The sequence below is a fragment of the Aptenodytes patagonicus genome, chromosome 3 (genome assembly GCF_965638725.1).
Source record: "Aptenodytes patagonicus chromosome 3, bAptPat1.pri.cur, whole genome shotgun sequence".
NCBI lineage: Eukaryota > Metazoa > Chordata > Aves > Sphenisciformes > Spheniscidae > Aptenodytes > Aptenodytes patagonicus.
This window is the reverse complement of record NC_134951.1, coordinates 77282935-77300028: the sequence shown is the minus strand read 5'-3', so window position 1 is coordinate 77300028 and position 17094 is coordinate 77282935. Positions and strand designations below refer to the sequence as shown.

Genomic DNA, 17094 nt, shown 5'->3' with positions numbered 1-17094 from the left:
GGGGCGGCCGCGGCCCGTTCCGTCTGGGCTTTGCCCGGTGCGGTTTGTGTCGGTGCTTGCCTGCCCGCACGCAGGTGGCTGAGGGGACTTCCCTCCCAAAATACCGGTCGGGAGTTAATGCCCACCCCGGATAGCCTCCTGCAGTCAGGACTGGAACGGAGAATTGCCTCTGCAGGTAAATACTAGGCTTCCAGGTTGCAAAGGGCTACGTGTTATGCGTACTGGCTTTAGCAAGTGAGTATTACTGCTTCGTTAAATGAAGCTGCTGCAGTTACTCCTGAGAGCCCAGACTTAATTTAGCGCTGCAAACACATCGTTAAATAACTGCTATACGCGCAGCATTGCAAAGAAGGTTTGGCCTCAAGTAACACTGAAGTGTCCGTGATGTTTATATCTTCTCTGCAGACGGGCAGTCAGTCGTGCTGAGACCAGAGATGTGAAATGCTGGGGGAGGTTAGAAAGCTGCTTAAAAAATTCTGTAGCTCCCAACTGCGTGCATTCTGTTTTGCCCTTCTGGCTGCAATTTGGCAACTCCTTCATGTAGCAATATTCAGGGCTTGCAAAGAACGACTGAGAAAGAGGATGCAATCCAACCATTTACAGGGCAGTCCTTGTCTGAATACATTTCAGGAGCGTTTCAAGGACAGAAACAGAGGAGTGGTAACTTTATTTAGGTCAAGTTCTGGGAACAGGATGAAGGCCTTTCAATGAGTCAAAAGAAATCCTGCCTCAAAAAATGGCTGCTTGTTTCCTGTGTTCAGGGGTGATGCCACGCTGAAGGGTATGTACTGCCAAATTTATTTTTAAGAGTGCTTTAGCTCATTTTCACTGATGCTCACTGAACTTGTGTAAGTGATATGCCACCACTTCTCCAGACATAACCAAAGCTAAGGGAATTCTGGCTGTCCTCCACGCATTTCTGCTAGCACCAGCCCTCGCTGTAGCACTGCTGCCTTTCTGGAACAGAGCATTACATTTTAATCTTTGCTTTTGCTCAACCTTGCAGTCGAGTTACCCATAACCTATGTCCTAATTGTCTTTCAAATATCTACCCCTTTACCATACACCTTCATTTTAGTATTATGGGCAATACAGAATGTAACAATGAACTCTGGGGTTTGACAGTAGCCCTAAAAGCACCCCAGCATATTGTGTCTACGTAAAACCATATGCTTCTGTTCATTCCAGTCACAGTCCCAGCTAAGAAACTGCAGGATCCAACAAGACATCCGATGGATAGTTTAGTTCCTGGTTGTTGTCTAAGCCTCAATGTAAAGAGAAACCAGCAACACGTGTACCTTTAGACAAACCTTAACTGAAGGTTGTCCCCATGCGGGACAACCAGGGGATTGGGCCCAGCCAGCACGGATTCATGAGAGGCAGGTCCTGCTTGACCAACCTGATCTCCTTCTATGGCCAGGTGACCCACCTAGTGGATGAGGGAAAGGCTGTGGATGTGGTCTACCTGGACTTCAGTAAGGCCTTTGACACCGTCTCCCACAGCATTCTCCTAGAGAAGCTGGCGGCTCACGGCTTAGACAGGTGTACTCTGCGCTGGGTCAAAAACTGGCTGGACGGCCGGGCCCAGAGAGTTGTGGTGAATGGAGTTACATCCAGTTGGCGGCCGGTCACGAGTGGTGTTCCCCAGGGCTCAGTTTTGGGGTCGGTCTTGTTCAATATCTTTATCAATGATCTGGATGAGGGGATCGAGTGCACCCTCAGTAAGTTTGCAGATGACACCAAGTTGGGTGGGAGTGTTGATCTGCTCAAGGGTAGGAAGGCTCTGCAGAGGGACCTGGACAGGCTGGATCGATGGGCCCAGACCAATTGTATGAGGTTCAACAAGGCCAAGTGCCGGGTCCTGCACTTCGGCCACAACAACCCCATGCAGCGCTACAGGCTTGGGGAAGAGTGGCTGGAAAGCTGCCTGTCGGAAAAGGACCTGGGGGTGTTGGTCGACAGCCGGCTGAACATGAGCTGGCAGCGTGCCCAGGTGGCCAAGAAGGCCAATGGCATCCTGGCCTGTATCAGAACTAGTGTGGCCAGCAGGAGCAGGGAAGTGATCGTGCCCCTGTACTCGGCACTGGTGAGGCCGCACCTCAAATACTGTGTTCAGTTTTGGGCCCCTCACTACAAGAAGGATGTTGAGGTGCTGGAGCATGTCCAGAGAAGGGCAACGAGGCTGGTGAGGGGTCTGGAGAACAAGTCTTCCGAGGAGCGGCTGAGGGAACTGGGGTTGTTTAGCCTGGAGAAAAGGAGGCTGAGGGGAGACCTCATCGCTCTCTACAACTACCTGAAAGGAGGTTGTAGCGAGGTGGGTGTCGGTCTCTTCTCCCAAGTAACAAGCGATAGGACGAGAGGAAATGGCCTCAAGTTGCGCCAGGGGAGGTTTAGATTGGACGTGAGGAAAAATTTCTTTACTGAAAGAGTGGTTAAACATTGGAAGAGGCTGCCCAGGGAAGTGGTTGAGTCCCCATCCCTGGAGGTATTTAAAAGACATGTAGATGAGGGGCTTAGGGACATGGTTTAGTGGGCATGGTGGTGTTGGGTTGATGGTTGGACTCAATGATGTTAGAGGTCTTTTCCAACCTTAACAATTCTATGATTCTATGATTCTTTGTGCCTGTAGGTACCGAGTCCTCATCTTAGTCCTGTAAACCACGTGGAACAATAAAAAAATTGTTCTTTAGACTCTGATGTGCCAAATACTAGCTTTAAAACTAATTCAGTCCGTTTCTTCTCCAGGTTCTGCCTTAATCCATTTTGTGTCTGTCAGTACTGGGTGTTAGATTCATGTTAAAGGTGACAAAAAGTGACAAGCTTGACTTCCTGCTCTTTCCTCAAAAAAACTAGTTCAGATTAGGCTTAGCATTGAGAGATCAAACAAGAAAGGCTGAAAAACTGGATTTATTGCTGGATCCTGCAAGACTGGGATAAAAACTAGAACTGGAGATTGGCTTGGGACTCTGAATCATAGAATCATAGAATCATTGAGGTTGGAAAAGACCTCTAAGATCATCGAGTCCAACCGTCGACCCAACACCACCATGCCCACTAAACCATGTCCCTAAGCGCTGCATCTACGTGTCTTTTAAATACCTCCAGGGATGGGGACTCAACCACTTCCCTGGGCAGCCTCTTCCAATGTTTAACCACTCTTTCAGTAAAGAAATTTTTCCTCACATCCAATCTAAACCTCCCCTGGCGCAACTTGAGGCCATTTCCTCTCGTCCTATCCCATGAAGTCCCGTGGGTTGGGGATAGTGGGACTAGAGCAATTTTTTATTGATGAATACTACCAAGTTGTAGACTGAGTGATGGCTGTATGCAGGATAAAATGGATTCTTGTAGATCTGAGACTGGTGAACTATACATACCGTAAGGTTTGGGTTTAAGCTCAGAAGCAAAGGCAAATGTGTGTTTTTTCCGTTGCTAGATTTGCATGGTCTATGGATTTGTCATCTCTAAACTGGAATTTTAGCTAGAGTAAAGGCGGGGTGGGGGGATGTTACGTTTACTGTTACTGTTTGGGATTGCAGGAGTTGAAGAAGTACTTCCACTGTTGGGCCATTGCCATAACCCTAAATTTAGTTTTAAGTGTCACCCTAAGCCTCCTAAGGAATTAACAATAAACTGCTTTCCTTTGCCAAAATGACCCCTTATCCTAGTACTGCCTGACCAGTGCTCTTCCCCTGCAGTCCTCGACACTATTCTCAAACCTAAAAGCCTTCCCTATAATCCAGTCATCTTTTAGAGCCACAAAATTAAACATGACCATTTCCTTTTTTTTTTTCCTGTATTAAGTCCTCATTCCAACTTGGCAAGCCTTACAGGTCCCATCAAAAAGCTTTGGCATGAAGGGACCAAAACTCTTAATAATCAAGTTGCTTTTAACTGTCCCAGAAACTATTGTTAACTATTTATTCTTGTGGGAACAAACCACCATCTTAGTGGTCTGTCTGAACTGTAATAATAAACGTTGTGCCTTTGTGTCCGTAGCAGCTGTTCAGGATCTAGAAATATACTTACACCTATAGCATCTACTGAGTGGAAGCCTCGATCTACCTCAAATCTAACAGTAAACTAGCAACACAGTGATGCTTAGTGCCAAATTTATTTTAAAGCCTACATTTTATTGTCATTGGTACCATCCCAGGTGTTTGTCAATGCTGACTGTGTTTCTGTGGTGGGTTGACCCTGGCTGGACACCAGGTGCCCACCAAAGCTGCTCTATCACTCCCCTCCTCAGCTGGACAGGGGAGAGAAAACATAACGAAAGGCTCCCTGGGTCGAGAAAAGGGCAGGGAGAGATCACTCACCAACTACCGCCACGGGCAAAACAGACTCGGCCTTGGGGAAATTAGTTTAATTTATTGCCAACCAAGTCAGAGTAGGGTAATGAGCAATAAAACCAAATCTTAAAAACACCTTCCCCCCACCCCTCCCTTCTTCACAGGATTAACTTTACTCCCGATTCTCCCTACCTCCTCCTGCCCAGCAGCGCAGGGGGACGGGGAATGGGGGTTGCGGTCAGTTCATCACACATTGTCTCTGCAGCTCCTTCCTCCTCAGGGGGAGGACTCCTCACACTCTTCCCCTGCTCCAGCGGGGGGTCCCTCCCACGAGAAACAGTCCTCCATGAACTTCTCCAACGTCAGTCCTTCCCACGGGCTGCATTTCTTCACGAACTGCTCCAGCGTGGGTCCCTTCCACAGGGTGCAGTCCTTCAGGAACAGACTGCTCCAGCGTGGGTCCCCCGCAGGGTCACAAGTCCTGGCAGCAAACCTGCTCCAGCGTGGGCTCCTCTCTCCACGGGTCCACAGGTCCTGCCAGGAGCCTGCTCCAGCGCGGGCTTCCCTTGGGGTCACAGCCTCCTTTGGGCATCCACCTGCTCCGGTGTGGGGCTCTCCATGGGCTGCAGGTGGATATCTGCTCCACCATGGACCTCCGCGGGCTGCAGGGGGACAGCCTGCCTCACCATGGTCTTCACCACGGGCTGCAGGGGAATCTCTGCTCCGGCACTTGGAGCACCTCCTCCCCCTCCTTCTTCACTGACCTTGGTGTCTGCAGAGCTGTTTCTCTCACATATTCTCACTCCCCTCTCTGGACGCAGTTGTGCAGGTTCCCCCCCCCCCCCCCTTCTTAAATATGTTATCCAGAGGCACTACCACCATTGCTGATTGGCTCGGCCTTGGCCAGCGGTGGGTCCATCTTGGAGCTGGCTGGCATTGGCTCTGTTGGACATGGGGGAAGCTTCTAGCAGCTCCTCAGAGAAGCCACCCCTGTAGCCCCCCCGCTGCCAAAACCTTGCCACACAAACCCAATACAATACCAGAACAATTTTATGCCAGGAAGAGACGGTATAAGAAATTAGAGGGACTTCTGTAGCATAAGAAAACCATAAACATATATTTCTTGACTCATCCTGACTCATCCACAGCAATGGGATTTGTATGAACACAGAATCTCAGCATTTGTATTTCAGTAGGGCCCTACGTATAAAGTTAGATTTGTGATTCTGTAGAAGTTTAGTGCACAGCAACAGAAAATGCCTTTAAACATGTTTTATGTGTATGTAAATATAATCTCAGCTCCAATTTCTGAACATTCAAACTTTTCCTTAGAACCCTTTTAGCTACAGCAATTAGGCAGAAACTGAAGATATAACTGTTGATGTTACAGTTCGTAGACAGCCTTGGTGATTCCTCCTGTAAAATCTCCACCACCTGCACAAATTTTGGATAATAAAACAGACATAAAGGCTAATTAGCTGGAAATTACATAAGGCTAGACCTATTACTACAATTTAGGAGAAATCCCATGAAGCAATTGATTCTTGCAGATTGTGATCTCTAGAGCCCCTTCTTGGATACTAATGCTGTGGAAAAATAATCTTTTTCATACAACTCTCCCCATTTAGTCAGTTAGAAACTGTATTGGGTTTGTGTGGCAAGGTTTTGGTAGCAGGGGGGCTACAGGGGTGGCTTCTCTGAGGAGCTGCTAGAAGCTTCCCCCATGTCCAACAGAGCCAATGCCAGCCAGCTCCAAGATGGACCCGCCGCTGGCCAAGGCCGAGCCAATCAGCAATGGTGGTAGTGCCTCTGCGATTTAAGAAGGGGAAAAAAAACCCCTGTGCAATTGCAGCTGGAGAGAGGAGTGAGAATATGTGAGAGAAACAGCTCTGCAGACACCAAGGTCAGTGAAGAAGGAGGGGGAGGAGGTGCTCCAAGTGCCGGAGCAGAGATTCCCCTGCAGCCCGTGGTGAAGACCATGGTGAGGCAGGCCGTCCCCCTGCAGCCCGTGGAGGTCCATGGTGGAGCAGATATCCACCTGCACCCCGTGGAGGATCCCCCACACCGGAGCAGGTGGATGCCCAAAGGAGGCTGTGACCCCAAGGGAAGCCCGCGCTGGAGCAGGCTCCTGGCAGGACCTGTGGACCCGTGGAGAGAGGAGCCCACGCTGGAGCAGGTTTGCTGCCAGGACTTGTGACCCTGCGGGGGACCCACGCTGGAGCAGTCTGTTCCTGAAGGACTGCACCCTGTGGAAGGGACCCACGCTGGAGCAGTTCGTGAAGAACTGTAGCCCGTGGGAAGGACTCACGTTGGAGAAGTTCATGGAGGACTGTCTCCTGTGGGAGGGACCCCCCGCTGGAGCAGGGGAAGAGTGTGAGGAGTCCTCCCCCTGAGGAGGAAGGAGCTGCAGAGACAATGTGTGATGAACTGACCGCAACCCCCATTCCCCGTCCCCCTGCGCTGCTGGGCAGGAGGAGGTAGGGAGAATCGGGAGTAAAGTTAATCCTGGGAAGAAGGGAGGGGTGGGGGGAAGGTGTTTTTAAGATTTGGTTTTATTGCTCATTACCCTACTCTGACTTGGTTGGCAATAAATTAAACTAATTTCCCCAAGGCCGAGTCTGTTTTGCCCGTGGCGGTAGTTGGTGAGTGATCTCTCCCTGCCCTTTTCTCGACCCAGGGAGCCTTTCGTTATGTTTTCTCTCCCCTGTCCAGCTGAGGAGGGGAGTGATAGAGCAGCTTTGGTGGGCACCTGGTGTCCAGGCAGGGTCAACCCACCAAAGGTATTTTTGTGAACTCAGTTTTGAACTGTTTGTTACATTCAGGAAACTTGGACAAAGTATTACTGGCTGAAATTATAATAAAGACACTAATCCAGAAGTTTGACAGTATACAGCAGTCCAAAATTCAGTTTTCCAAGTGGAAAGTCATGTTTTTCTTCACAATTTTCTTATTTGAAAGGTGTCTACTAGGTATAGAAATAGCACACAGTCATCTGAACAATGTGAACACTACTAAAATGACAGATGAACTTAATACTTCCATGTTGGGGTAGCCTGTGTCTGTAATGTACATGTTCTTTACTGATTACAAACTTCTATACCATGGGCCAGTTTGCTACTTGGCACAGCTTTATCTGTTGTTGCTGTACAGTGATCTCAAACGATATTTCCAAGTAGGGAAATCTGTAGTGAAGACAGAGTTTGAAAAACAAAACCAAAACACAAATACTGAAAGGATCTGGTTGGAGAAGGGAGGAGGGGTGGGGGGTGTCCCTGATTGAAAGTTGTGGGTGATGTTTAGATTCGCTGTGCTCCTTCCTAGACTGCCGTTCTTCCCTTTTTAGGTCATTTTCTTTCTTGTAAAGATACGGAGAAAGTGTTATTGCAATTTCCAAATGTTTGTGCTAATTATAGGAAAGAGAAAGGCAGCACACTGTACATTCTTGCTTGTAAGAGGGAAAACATTTATATTATGTGGTAAGCTGATTTAGATGTATTAGTGATTTAGATGTATTAGTGATTTGGGTAAAATGTTCATTGCTGAAAAATTTGGACAGTCTATGTTTCCTGAAAGAGATTGAACTAAATATAAAAATAACTAGTCTAATGCAAAGAATCTAAGACCACTGTTTTAAGTGAAAGTTGATCGTGTTGATTAATAATCTAAACTGATCAGTGATCTATGGATCCAGATCTTCTAATTGACGTCTAACTGTCCTTCTCGTGATAATTCTGATAGAAATATGAACTAACGCTTTTAGTGTTTGTTCTAATTTGACAGTAGAGCAGCCAAGAAAAGAAAAGCTGAGATTTTACCTTTATAGTCTGAAGACTGAAAGAAGACTAAGCAATTAAAGAACCTGTTACCAGATAAGCACTGCTATTCTCATTTTTTAGTTTTAGGTGCTGTGTCAGAGCAGTGATAGCTGCATGAACTGTTTTAGCTGCTTAGTGCTCGTAGCAGCCTTTTATGCAGACTAAGCTGCAGAAGTTCTGGCATGACTGACCATTTTAGGAATCGTGTTGGAGAGTTATATTGTAATAATAGGTAGGACACTACAGGAGATTATTTTCACTTTTGCACGGGGTTTTGTGTAGCATACTTCCTTAACTTAAAAAAAAAAAGAGTTCGTTATTTTTAGAAGTAACTAGGCAGCATAAATACGCAATAACATTACAGTAAACATTACAGGAACACATACAGGAATAACTGTTCTAGTAGGTTTGTTTTTTCAAAATCCAGTAAAAATATAAAGCCATTTCTGCATCCTTCCCAGCCTCAGATGTCTTGGGAGCTGGAGAAAGTCCCAACATATTTCACCAGAGGGCCCTTTCAGTATGCCCTATCAGCCTCATCAATGCCCAGGTATCAACAAATACCGCAGGCAAGCCCAGCACGCAGCTCCTTTCCTGCTTCAAGCGAAGTGACCTACACAGTTCTTGGAGGGACGCTCCAGGCCAGCCTCACGTTATCTGTGGAGTGATAATGTGCACCAGGGTGATATGTCCCCAGGCAAACCCAGTGTTCTGGTAGCCCTAACAGCAACGTGGCTCTTCTGCCCGGCCCAAAGGGACAGAAGAGAGGCCAAGGATTTACTTGGAGGGCTTGTGTAAACTCCTATAGGAGAGTAAAGATTTGATGATTGCAAAGTACCTTGAGCTTCTTGAGTGAAAAACAGTATGCAACAGTAAATGGTTACTATGCCAACTCATGATAAGGCACATTGTTTGAAACCTGCCTTTTACCACCAATGGTGCGTCAAGTTTCTCATTAAAATACCTGCCTCGGGGAAAAAAAGTGTTTCAGCCCTTTGGAAACGAGGCACAGCGTAAAACCTAACACTTGACTGTATGGAATACCAGAACTTTATTCTGGTATTAGTTAGGAGAGTGCAATCTGACCCAAAATTGATATGCAATATGACAGATGCATTTTTAAGTAGAAGAATGGGCCTTTTTTGTGGAGACTTACATAATCCTTCCGCTTTCAAAAGCAGATGCACACAGACCCTAGTAGCTGTGCTCCAGTCTAATGCACCATCTGTAACCAAGCATGGTTTCAGCGTTCTTAGGACCAAATTACTGGTTGATAGAAAGTTCCTGTATGTTATACTCCTGTGACCATTTGAAGAAAAAGTTACTGTTTAGTTTTCATTATGCAGACTTTTTTCTTGCAAGCGTTTTATGTACGAGCAACAATACTTCAGAAAGTCACACACAGTGTTAGAGGGCAAAACATTTGGCAGAGTCTTTAAGATCATAGCATCACTTAAGTATTATAAGTTATGCATAATTTGCTATCTTCAGAATGTAAATGACTGAATTACTGATCTTGAATTCAGGAACAATAAAAATCCAATTGCTGTTATGTAAAAGGTGAAAGAATGCACTTGTTAGTTTGTGAAGCAACTATGGGAAAGAAAGTTAAGCAAGAATAGTTCCTTCTTGATACGCTCTTAAGCAATACATTTCTAGCTCCAAAGCTGACTGGAACTTAATGTACAGCATCAAAAAAAATGGAAGTCTTGCAAAAAAAGTCTTCTGACTAAATTTGAAGGAAGTTAGAAATAGACCGTTTCATTGTATAATAATTAAACAGCTTTGTTTCCTTTACTGTTTTAAAAAAAAGTAAGCAAACACAGACTGAGGGATGCTATCTCTAAAGTCACAACCCATATAACAGAAAAGGGAACAGAGGATGAAATGTAGAGAGATGATTATTCATTTAAGTATAGAATTCTCAGTGGTTATTATATGCTCCTCATAATGCAAGAAATCCAACTTATTGGTGACTGACCTTACCAATCAATTTCTTTCTCCAATTATATTAAAATAATAACAACTTAAAGCCTTTTTCTTAGACTGAAACTGGATCCAAAAAATCCAGAAGTTATCTTTAGATCAACAAATTATCTTTAAGGTTTAGGTAAAGTGGCAACAAAAAGAAAAAAAAATCCAGAAACGACCCTGCTTCCTACCTGACAGTCCCACCACACACGAAAAATAAGAAGAGGTTGTATCATCAGCCAAATCTAATAAAGAAGTAGATTTAATGCTCAAGTGGATAATAGTGTACAGAGTATCTACTCTGTTACCTTCTTTCCTTGTATGAATACGTTGCTGTATCAGTGTATCAATCCAATACATTGCTGCTGCTTCCTCCTCTCCGTGGTTTCATGTATTTACAAATTTTTCAACTGTACGTTTCTTGTTTCTCTTTTAAAGAAACTTTATTTCAGCTGATTTGGCAAGCTTCACTGAATTCGCTTACCTGACACGCAGATAATCCTTGCTGAGGAGCAAACACTGTTTTCATCCAGCCATAAAGAAACCCTTGAAAATAGGAATTGCAGTCTAGAACGAGTGTGTAAACAGCCTGCAACGTAGCAACCTTCCACAGGTCATGGCAACGGCTTGCAGCCAAGAGCCGCAAGGTGTGTATGACGTACTGTGGAGACTAGATCATAGGCAGGGGACTCCTACTACTTAATTTGGTGTGTGTACGTTGCTGTGTACCACAGTGACCTGTTCTCCACTTGAGCTCGCGTTCTCCCGCAGACGCCTTTCCATTAGCACAGCCAGTCCCTCAAGGTAATCCCAACGCGGAAGCCGCAGCTGGCTACTCAAGAGCTGGACCTGGCCCGTAAGTCACCAGCTGACCACTTCTTGGTTTTTTCTTCACCTGTTTTGAAGGAATAACAGAGTTTGGAGATCAGCCCGAAAATGGATCAGTCGTGTTAATGAACAATATTACCATAGCCTTTGAAGTACAAGAATATGTACTTCATTGTAAGCATATGGATAGTCTCCTTGTAGAGTTACACTTGTATTACGCATCCGTATTACATTGTCTTGAACAGCTATGAGCACACTTCCATTTTCAAATGACGTTATCTTTCTCAGTACTTAACTTTTTGCTCCTTACTCCATGAAAATACAATTATACAAGCTGCCTGAAACTTCTTATGTCTTCTCCCTCCCCACCAAGTGGTTTTAAGTTTACTGAAAAATAGCACCTAGGTCTAATTGTCCTACTTAGATTCCTTCTTGGTTTACTTTAACAGTATGACATTAATGATGTCATTGTGACATATGACAGTTTATTTTCACAGATGACATTGTCATCTGCATACTCACATAGGCACAATATTCTCAAACTAAGATCATTAAGGAAGGCTTAGTGCTATAAAAAATTTGTTGCCAAAAGCCTTTCCTATTCTGAGATAAACCTAAATAGAAAAGTTCATAGATTCACACATCAGTAACAGGCACTAATTTGGCCAAAATTTAATAGTTTTTGAGTATGTATGTCACTCATGACCTCAAATTCCAGGTAAGTGGAATTGTTTTCTTAAATTATCAGAACTAGTGTTTGCTTGATAGCAAATTTCTTGTCTGGGAAACTTGTAGAATAAATCCTGATCTGATCTCTCACTTTTCAGGTTCTTACCCATAAAACAATGAAGTGGAATTTTTAAAAATATATTTATATATGAATTGTTGGAACTGGTTTGCATGGAACTAGTCCCGTGCAAAGTTCAAGCCCCCTCTGAGTTCCTGCCAGCCAAGCAACCATTCTTTGTAGCATGTAGTAGTTCTTTAATAAACGCGTGTAGTAGAATGTTGTGTTCCAAGTTCTCAAGAGCTTAATCTTGTTTAAGAACCAGTTTTTACACTCGTAAATGCACACATTTATGAGTATTTTTAATTTATTTACTTTTTATTTATTTAATTTATTACTGATTACAGCTATCCCAGTGGTTAAAATATTTTTAAGGAGGAAAAGGGAAAGGGGATAGCGCTATTAGACTGGCGTGATGGCCGGTCGGCATTGACGGGGGCAGCACAGTGAAGCACTTGATGAGCAGTCACTAGATTTCCTTTGTAAGCATCCACATTTCAAATGACTTAAACTGAAAGCAACAATTAACCTCTGTATTTTCAGTTCTACTCTAAGTATGAATACGCAAATAAAGTGACTTTTTTTTACCTTAGTGATCAAGGATACTGATACTGTAACTATTCACTACCCCGACTGCATTACGTGGCACACAAAATAAACTGTATCCTTCATTTTGAAAAGATCTGGATGTGATAACTCAGTCTATTGCTTCCATAATTAGAACTTCTGAGAGTGTCAGTCCTGAGCTAGTGAATACGAGCAGTGCTAGTGCACAGTTCCTCCTCACCAGGAACCACAGTATATTAAGTGAGGTACTGACTGTGCGGTCCAAGTGTAACGGACCATTTATTTTACCTTTGCTCTCTGAATTACCTCATTTTCAGCTACACACCCATTTCTTTCAATCTACGTAGATTCTATCAATATATAATAATGAACAAGCTAAAATAATTGACAGGGTTTTCTTCAACTGTATTTCTAAGAAGTTACCACGCACACGAAAGGCACGCTTAATATTTGCACGTCGATCTGCATGTTCCCTTAGTAACTATCTACAGATACTTGTTTGTATCTACCACTCTGCTGTGGGATGGAAGTAAACAGTCCGGCAAAGTTATCAACCTCAGTACCTTTAAAAAAACCAAGCCTGTTGCCACGTGTGACCAGTTGAACAACCCATGCCACAAAGGACTGCAGGTGAGGTGGCAATCGCAGACCTATCCACGTTCGTACCCAACAACCGTCTGAAGGAGAACAACTTCAGTATCGTTTTATTCCGGAAAGATCCTATACTGAACAAGCACGAGACTTGCATCTCTTTAGACTTAATACTGCAAAAGCTGAGCCCACCATTGTTTGCCTGCCAAAGTAACTGAGCCAAGGTGGCGTATTCGGTTGGAACAACTAAATTAGATTTATCTTCTAATGCTTTTTCCTGTAAATGTTTTTAAGAAGAGAGCACAAATCAGTATTCCTATCATTCTGGTCTCCACGTCTTTGTAGGGAAAGTTAAACCAATCTGTCTTACCAAATGAGGTTCTCTGACATTTTTAAACACTAAACCTTAGAAGGTAGGTGTTTCTTTCTTCGTATTAAAAAAGTGTAAAATGAAAAACACTGACTGTCGGTGCCTTCACTTACTAGTAGAAAGATTCAAAGTGACTCTAACAAAAGCATTCCCGTTTGGAAGCCTAAAGCTAAGACTTTAATTATTAGAAGGAACGGATAAACCAGTACCCTCTGTTGATTTTATCAGCACATAAAGGATTAAGTCCCTCTGGAAATATACCTGTCATTTTCTATGCTTTTAAGCCATATATTTGGGTATTTAACATTGGTGCAAGTTTCAACTTAAGACTTTATGAAAATAAAACTAATTGCTGTTTATAAAGCTATTAAATAATGGTCTTTTACATATGTAATTTAGGCTAGTATGACTGCAAATCAGGAGTCTCACTGGGGACAGCCAGTGGGATATTCTTTTTAGAACAATGCAGGGAAAATAACAAATTAAGAAAAAAGGGAATAGTGCAAAGAAACTGTTCACTGGACTACGTAGACTTCAAGAGAGGCTAATCGTTTTTCTGCTGCTGCTCTCAGCCGTGCTTTTTGCAAAGCTCTATGGATTTCATTAAAGTTCGCGTACAGTCAGCTCAAAATTTAAAGGGGCTAATTAAACTTCAGCTACTGATTTGGATATTATATAAATTTTTTTGAACATTGCAGTTCTTCTCTGCCTTTCAGAAATGCTTGCTTTTTCTTTTTCTTTAGGGACATGTCATCAACCAGAGAACTGTAAAAGGGAAAGCTACAGAACTGTTACTTGGCAGCTGACTAGAGTGATGGATGAATTGCACATTATCACCTAGAAGAGCTTATTTCCGACTTGGAGAACTAGCACTTCGTTCTAGAATTGAGACATATTTTAAGCAGAAAGCAGCGTGACCTGGATTAGAACAGTCTGAAAATTGCATGGAAGTCAACTGAATCCACTCATTTCACCACAAACACCTCTTTTCTGTAAATTTAGTAATAGTGTTATCATATGCCAGAACATGAATATGTACAACGCATATATCCCTGTAGCTAACAAACTTAAGACTGTGCTACTGAGACCAAAAATACTCAAAAATCTGTTAAAAGTTGTATTTACATAACAAATCCAGCGGGCATCACTTTTCACCGAGTGCTTCTAAGTCAGATAAACAAGTTGCTGGCAGTCTTTCCTAAGTAAACAAGTTCTGTTAAGGTTTCTGTCCGTACCACTAGAGAATGAGTGGGTTTGTGTTACGTTTATTATCCTGTGTTTATTAGTACTTGTTTTGCTGTAGCACATCTTTGTTCAAACACTACTACCCACATAAATTCAAGGAAATAGAAACCAACGTTTGATATATTGATCCAACTAAGCATAAAATGAGCTCTGCGTGAATTTCACAGAATTACTGTAGTCATAGCTTTAGCATCTCACTTCATTTCAATGTGATTACATCTATATGGTCCATAGGGAGCAATAAATAAAAAGTGATTTTTTTTTTCCCTTACCCAAGTTGCATTATGGATGAGTTTGTCAGAACATCCCCTTGAAGCCTAACAGCAACTTTAAAGGTCTCTAATATCGGTGTCAAACAGTGTTCTGAAAAAAAAGTTACTTCTATTGTTAATCCTACTTACACTGATGTAAAAAACAATAGACTAGCATTTAATGCCACAGAGGGAAACAGAAGTGACAATAAATCTGCCGGGAGAGCGCATCTGGCAATGATGGGATCACTGACAGTACAGGCTAGATCTTGGCTCCTAGCATATCCCGTGGCAATTCCTCAGTCAAATTATCTGTCATTAGCTGAGTTGTGGTAAATGACCAGATAAATTCTCTCAGTCTGCTCCAGCTGCACAGTGTAACACACCTGCTAACACTACCGTGATGTCTCAGCTGATTAATGGGTAACTCATTATACTGCCGTGGCTTGCAATTATAAACTATGTGGTCACGTGTCTGGGAGCAGGTAACTCCCTTATCATGGGTGAGTCCCCAGATAATGCTGTGCAGCTGGCGACGTTCTCAGTACTTTCTTCAGTCTCTCCTCAGGTTAGTTTCAGCTTGAGCACAACTCTCTCCATGGATGCAAGCGGTCACTCTAACCTGATGTGCTTGCATCAAACTTTGAAGAAAAAGTCTCGTATGATCTTCACGTAACCATCAGGTACTTGCTCGAGATCCAAAGTAGCACAGCACGCTTCAGTTGGCCGCTTGTTAACTCCTTCCTGAGCGTTATGAGGTCACCACAACTGACAGGGAATACACAACCACTTTGTGTGGTGGTCTCAGTAACTACCATAACTAACACTAAGTTGTTCATCCAACTCCTGTCAATTAAGAGCGTCTTAAAGTTCAAACAGGATATTCCAAAGGCAGGCTGTGCCTAACTCTAGAGTAGTACTTCTCAAACCCGCTTTTGCTGAGAGCATACCTGTGGTCAGAGCAAAATTAAAGACCAGTTAGAATTTGTCTTGACTAATTGTCAAAGCATAAATTATCCCATATTCTCCACCTATTTTGAAGATTTCTTACTGACATTTGATTTCACCTACGGACGTTCTGTCCAGCCTTGTGTAACACACCTATATACACGGTAACTATTTCCTACAATGGAATAATTTAATATCATTCATTCCATGAGGGGAGAAAGGTGAAAGCAAGAGAGAACTCAGAAGCAGCTCTCAGTGATTATGATGTGAGAAACAGTGCCTTATTATTGAATGTTCCTTCTCTGCTTGATTTGGAGACAAGACAAACTGAATCTTCCACATATGAAATGCCCTAACCATTCAGCTCTTACTCTGAACATCTGCATCTTGCTTGTTTTCTTGACATAAACCATACCAAAAAGTTTGTTTCATTACAAAGCAGAAAAAAAATACAGATAAAACCCTCATTTTTTTCCTGCAAAGCAGAATTACAGCTTTCCATTTGAATGATATTGCCGAGTGACATTAAACCACACAACCCACTTCACTCCATCATTAACACTGCAACCCTGATGACAAATCTAATTAAGGCTTCAACACCTACTCTGGATCAAAACCCTGAATCAAAACTGTTCAACCACTTGAGTAAGAGGAAACAAGAAAGTTGGTTATGAAGAAGCAAAATCTTTTGAGTGGTGCTATTGTTACGAATTCATACTATGAGTACATACGCATCCAATAATTCAAAACTGAGTACTTTTCAGTCTGAGCTAGGACCTTCATGGACGTGGTCAGACCCTTCCCTCTCACATGTAGCAGGGGTGGTGCTCACCTATCTTGCCGAGTCACAGGACCTCATCACCTCATATATGGTACAAATCAACACAGTAAGCCTTTATCTCAACCTCCCAAGCCCTTGCATGTTCCTTCCAGCTTCCAAGCCCCATTGGAAATGGCAGAATGTAAACACTCATATGGACAATACATCTGTCCTGGCTTCGGCAGGGATAGAGTTGATTTTCTTCCTAGTAGCTGGTACAGTGCTGTGGTTTGGATTTAGGGTGAGAATAACGCTGATAACACACCGATGTTTTAGCTGTTGCTAGGTAATGCTTACACTAGCCAAGGACTTTTTAGTTTTCCATGCTCTGCCGACTGAGAAGGCTGGGGGTGCACAAGAAGCTGGGAGGGGGCACAGCCAAACTGGCCAAAGGGACATTCCATACCATGTGACGTCATGCTCAGTACATAAACTGGGGGAAAGCTGGCCGGGGGGGCCGCTGCTCGGGGACTGGCTGGGCATCAGTCGGCGGGTGGTGAGCAATTGCACTGTGCATCACTTGCTTTGTGTATTATTATTATTATTACAACATTATCATTTTATTTCAATTATTAAACTGTTTTTATCTCAACCCACGAGTTTTTCTCA

At 43.4% G+C, this 17094-nt stretch overlaps 1 long non-coding RNA gene across 1 annotated transcript; it reads left to right on the top strand.

Annotated features, from left to right (window-relative positions):
* The first annotated feature begins 6 nt into the window (after nt 1-6).
* LOC143158224 (uncharacterized) lies at nt 7-16786 on the top strand. The gene is made up of 4 exons (XR_012994929.1): nt 7-175; nt 631-781; nt 10517-10725; nt 13965-16786. It is a non-coding gene; the product is annotated as an uncharacterized LOC143158224 (long non-coding RNA).
* Nucleotides 16787-17094: the final 308 nt, after the last annotated feature.